Source organism: Lepisosteus oculatus, chromosome 25 (genome assembly GCF_040954835.1).
Source record: "Lepisosteus oculatus isolate fLepOcu1 chromosome 25, fLepOcu1.hap2, whole genome shotgun sequence".
Classification (NCBI taxonomy): Eukaryota; Metazoa; Chordata; class Actinopteri; order Semionotiformes; family Lepisosteidae; genus Lepisosteus; species Lepisosteus oculatus.
In genome coordinates this window covers 12,320,940-12,327,220 of record NC_090720.1, presented here as the reverse complement: position 1 = coordinate 12,327,220, position 6,281 = coordinate 12,320,940, and positions in this window count along the sequence as shown.

The window sequence follows — 6,281 nt, the reverse complement described above, 5'->3', positions numbered from 1 at the left end:
GAGCTACTATCATCCTACTCCCCACTTCGCAAACTTCATTAATCTAATTCTGGTCTCCTGTTTGTCCTCCAAGCCCATCTACATACAGTAGTTTGGGTGACAGTGCCTTCACTTGCTGTGTCCCAGAGCTCTGGAATGACATCTCCATCATATCAGTGACTCAAAACCTTCTTTAGAAGGGCTTTTGTTTAATTTGTTCTGTGTCTGTCCCTTGGCTTTCCTACTGTAATTCAAACTACTTATTGCAATTGCGCAATTCTGGTGTCTCCTCTCACTGTCTGCTTTTTTTTCTTTTATGCTTCTGCAGCTTTTAGAGTCACTTTTAGAGGCATTATATAAATAAAGTTGATAATTAAAATCACAGGCAGGAACACAAAAAGTAGAAGGAACAATACAGGAAACTTGTATGGAAACATGTGTCTACAATCTTACACATCGGTAAGGAAGTCTTGCTGTATGGCTACAGAATGAAAGGAGCTGGGAATGTGTTGCTCACTGGAATAGCACTTTATTTTAGGAGCATCCTGTAGACCACATGTTAGTTCTGTATGGGTGACACACTAATGAAAAGAATATAAAACTCCTGCATAAAGTCTGGCTAGGTACGTTGCCTATTGTCATTAATAATAACATCACTTTATTAACCCTTTACAATTTCTTGCATTAAGAATTTGTCTTTTCACATACCCCAGCTTGCTCTCCATGAGACACACAGACAGGGAGAGAGCATGGGGTCAGAGCACAGGGTCTGCTTTTGTACAGCACCCCTGGAGCAGTTGGGGTTAAGGGCCTTGCTCAGGGGCCCAACGAAGTAGGATTCCTCTGCCAGCTGCAAGATTTGAACCAGCAACCTTTCAGCCACAGGCACATATCCTTAGCCACAGAGCCACCACTTACTCTTCATATTTCACAAATAAGACCTGTATAATGCATTCATTAGTATTTTGCCGATCCACAATTTTCTCCTAATGTGTCCAGAGCCTTAACCACAAGTTCATACCTCTGACTGTAGTACTAATATAAAACTTACAGGAGACTCCCAGAGTGTTTCTCTCAGTTTTTGTCTGGAACATACCAAAGGCTTTAAATAGTCATTTCACCTGTGTATTGACAGAACCAGAGTCATGCCTTTGCTGCAAATTAGTGTGAGACTCTGTCTTGCTTGTCACCCAGATTAAAGTGAAGGAAAATTCAGCTCATGGTAGGATGACCTCTTTACCTACAGCAAAATGATATCATTCATTAGAAATGAAAATAAATGCCACCTTCTTTTTGAACAATACAGGTCTTTATTGAAGGACCCAGAACGTACAGTGCCATTAACAAAGATAGGGAGATGCTGTGTAGCTTATCGGAATAAGTACACATCATGCTGCCCTCCCACCCAACACACAGAACAGAAAGACAGGCCTTTCTCATCATGAAGCACTACTCATTTTCAGCTACACAATCTGTATAACCAGGAAAAATTCACTTACAGCAAAGGTTAGCCCTTTTCTCTGGATGTGGTATGCTTGACACACAAACGTCAAATTGTCACAAACAGTAGGAGAGGAATCTTTATGCTCCTTCTCAGTTTTTGAGGTCAAAGCACTTTAATACACCTGATTCTGATATTAACCTTTAGGAAATGCAGGTGTTTACTTTCATAAAGATTCCCCTGAAAACCTGTGGTTCTCAATGGTATGGAAACCTGTAAAATAGCTCAATGGCACATAATATAAATATAAAACAAAAATATGTGGTGATTTTTTTTAAAAAAGGTCTATTAGCCCTTATTTAACCTCCCGTTTAATTTGGCTTTTAGACAAGTACAGCTCTAATTAAAAAACAAAATTCTTGACACAATGTTTCTTAATGGAGCTAATACAATAAGTGTCAAGACTAGATCACAGAACCCAGGTGCAGGCAGGTTTAAGATATTTGCCATGCAAGAGAACAGGTATAAAACACTTGAAGAGCTTGTTTTCTTGACTTGTGGCGTAAAACTCAAAGTAAAAAAAAAAAGATTTTTAATGCCAATTGCTTTGGAAGTTCTCAAAAGCCTCAGGATGTGATATATTCAGACATGTGTCCCGATGCTGTTGAATAATACACAGGAAAATGTTTCAAAGATCCCCTTTCTTATTTTTTCCATTAGAGCAAGAAGACTTTAATTTGTAGATTTTGTATTCTTCAGCTGGCATTGTAGGGAATGAAACCAATGTAGTGTCTCTGTTTCTGGTTGTTCTAGTAGTAAATTTTCCTTTTAAAAGCCTGAGACCTTTAAGCTCATTTGAAAATTCTCCATGGCTGTTTTTTGCACCAAGGACATTTTGAGATTTCTTTTTCGTATTTCTCCCAGAAGCAGCTCGAGAATAAACATCACCCTTATCAGCCTTTAGCGCTCCCCTGTTCAGAGCTATAACTTCCTTTATGAGTAAAAGATTTGCATCAATGCTACTCAGAAATCTTCTAGTATACATTTCAGTATCTTTGCTCTCAGCATTGCAGAAGAAGTATTTAACTTCTACTCTTTTATTCACAACTTTAATCGACTTGCTTAAAAGTAAACGTCCTATTATACAGGCCAGTTTGTCTGGATCTTTTCCAGCAACCTGCCAGTGTGTGCATTTATTCTCTTTGTAATTGCCATGGGGAGAGATAACAATGGACAGCTCCTCTGCCTCTGAAATCCTACTTCTTAATTTTTCATCGTTTGCTTCATTTAATCCGCAGGCGTCAACACTGGGACAGTTATACTCAAAGAACCGCCCGTGATTCCCTCGATAATGCACGACAAAAATGCCTTCTGTGGGAAAGTAGATGAAATGAAACCGGAACAATAAGTTATAAAATGCGTTGTCCATGTCCAGAATGAGATACAGAGTCACGCTGGGCTCTTTTCCGTAGGCGTCCGTTCCGCGGTTGTGCATCTGTCCGATAGCGTGATTAATAAATTGCCGCCCGGCATTAAGGCTCAAAACCGGTTTTGGAAACCTGACTTTTACCCGCTGGTGGGGGTGCTCTTTTGTGCCGAGAATATTAATCAGCGTGTCCGCCAGGTCAGTCGCGCTGTGTTCTCCTACTTTAAAGACGCGCCGGCTATCTATCCGAGAGGAAGAATCAATGAAAATAGTCACGCGTTCAGCTTCCCGGATTTTCTGCTGGAACTCGTTCTCTAAGCTTGTGTCCTTGACCCAAAAATTGTTGTCGAAAGAAAAAAATTCCACATTTCCGGCCTCATACTGAACAACAACTTCGTCGGAATTTTTGCTGTTTTGGAACCGGTTCTCTAACATTGTCCTGTCATTCTGGTCTAAACCAACATAAAGCTTGACGTCTTTCACCCCCAAATGAACACCGATTGCCTGGCAAAGAGGCTCTCGTTCCCACTGTTGTTTAAAAATATTCCCAAGAGTTGCCTGTGTGCCTGGTTCAGGGAAAACAACCCTAATGGAGACACTAGCAGAATTATTCTGAAATAATCCACATACGGCTTTTGGTAACTCTAAAAAGCTGTCGCCGCAGGCAAAACCCAGTGTAGTACTTCGAGTCTCAAAGTCTCCAATTACATACAGAATTTTTCTTCCTGGTTTCAGAAGCCTACCCCAGATGTCCTGTACTTGGCTGCTGCTGAGATTGCTCTGTATTCTGTTGCTTGCGTACTCAAGTCCCGTCCATGTGCTGTTCTGAAACAGCATCAAGACAGTAGTTGAATTCTTGCGGAGCTCCTCGAAGACGTGGGTGTAGCTCTGCTGGAATTCCGTTGTGTCCTCCAGAACAACAAACACCCGGACAGGAGCAGGGGGCGCCTCTGCAGGGCTGTGGAGGACTTTCAACAGCAGCACCCCGATTAAGAGGGACCCAGGTGGCAAGACTGTCATGGCAAAGGGAATCCAGATTCACGCAGGGCACCTGAAATGTAATCAGATGACTGAGATGTGAAAGAACAGTTTGCTCTGGCTATGGTCCAGCGCCAGCAGTCCGCCAACTATTCTGAACTCTCACATCAGGGCGTATACAATAGGTGTATTACAAAATGTTTAGATGACTGGACAGGCTGATGCCTGCTTTGATCAATCTATCACAGTGTAACTACTGTACATGGTCTTTCTCAGTGAGAAACAATCCCCCACAGCTTTTAACATCATTGTCCAGCTGAAGCATCTTATGAAATGAGAATCTGGAGAGAGGGTGATCTGCCTGTTCCCCAGCTATGTGTCATGCAGATCTCAAAAGGAAGAGAACAATCCCACCCCCCACCCCCCCTCCACTCACCTACACTTTGAGGTATCTATCACACTTTCCCAGCATTCCTTGCTCAACAGCCCTCCCTCCTCCCCATGAGCTGTCTTCCTCACTCATTCCACCTGCTGGGGTTTCCAGTGGCCTCATCTCCACAGCTGGGCTGTTACTCCCTCAGGTAGAGCCCAAACAAAGATACACTTAAGTCTTTCGGTGTGTAAATGGAGTCTCCCGAAATTTGTTTTTTCTCAAGCACACCAGAAAAGTCAACAAGTATGCACCTTAGTATGCGGCAGTTTTCATCACATGCATTTCAGGTCTTGTATTGCTAAAGCTCTACCTGAGGGATGAAGGAGAATCACACTTAAGACAAGCGCGCGTCTGCGTTTCTCCAAGTGTGTAACTTACCTCCTGTCCTGGAGAGGAGTCTGAAGGCAATTTCTGTCACAGCAGTGTTTATGGATTATCTGACACAGATACAGAGAATGCAAATCTGCTCAGCTGTGATGTGTGAATGGAAACGTTCCACCAGCTATTCACATACGATAGAGGCTGCGTCATGTGCAAAGCAGTTGGCAAAAAATATACAGTAGGATAAACCTCAATTCACCCAACAACAGAAAGCTGGTAATTACTGGTAGGTGCTGATGGGACAACAGTCCATTGCAGGACGTCCACACAAAAGCACAATTTGGAGACACCAACTGACCTAGTCATCATGCAATTTAGTGTCAAGGGGGAGCCAGAGCCTCTCACAGCAAGTAACAGGTGCAAGGCAGGATACACCCTGGACAAGTGCCATCACCAGCCCATCACAGGGCAGACACAGACACAAACATGCACACTCTCACACCAGGGCCTGTTTTCCCAGTAGCCAATTAACATACACGCTTGTCTTTGGACTGTGGGAATAAAACAAACTCAATGCAGATACCAGGTCCAGAAGTGAACCCAGGTTCCCTGTGATGCAAGGCAGCAAGGCTAAATACTGCACCACTGTTTTTCAATTCAAATTCTTCAAAAATCCACATGTAGTTTAATTATTGGTTTTAGTGTCATCTATAAAGAATTACAGCTCTCATGGATCTTTCTGATCCTGTGCTTTGAGGTACTTTAGAACTACTGTGTTACATTGTACAGGCAATCACATTTTCTCAACATGACATGACTCGATTACCAGGGTCTAATTTGAGTCACTGTGCATCAGATTCTAGTTTTGGCAACTCCTGAAATAATACAGTATGAGGATTAGTATTAGGCCTGAAAGTAACAAGTAACACACGAAGTTCTAACACTCTTTAGCTATGAGCTTACAGATTGGACCTTACGAGCTGTAACTCAGCCATGGACAAAGAATAGCATGAAATGTTTAGACACAGCAAACAGGGGTCAGAGCTGTTCAAACCACAGGAAGATTGTGCTCCAAATTAGTTCACTACAAAAGACAAAGAGCTTAAGAAAAGGGCAGTAAAACATAAATATGAAAATTCTGATCTCCCCCTAAGGCTCTAAAGAGTGGGCTACTGAAACCTATAACCAACAAAAATGATAAGGAGGTTCCCCACACATGCAAATGTCCTGCTGAAACCACTCAGAAGTCAGCTTTACTTTAGTCGTTCTTTATCCCTGTTATCAGTGAGAGAAAATGCAAAGAGCCCCATTAAAATACCATGTTGCAGTACAATGACTCTTTCAGGAGTGCAGCACTGTTGCACTACACACAAATTGCTGCAGTATAACCCCGTTCCAATGTTTGAGTATCCATGAAAGTGAAAAATAATTCCAGATGGCCAGCAGTTATTTTTCTGAAGGTCGCCTCCCCTTGCATTGAAACACAACCCACTTGTTCTTTACCAACACGGCCACCATTGAAAGAGCTACAGTAGCTGGATGTCAGTGCACGCTGATTCTTCTTCATTAAATCTGACAGATGTGGATTTAATATCAAAAGTGTGGTGCTGATTTTCTGATCTGAGTGCAGTAGTCCAGTTCAATTTGTAAACGGGACTGCAGCGCTCAGATCCTGAAATGGATGTTTTCTCTGTCTCTTTTTG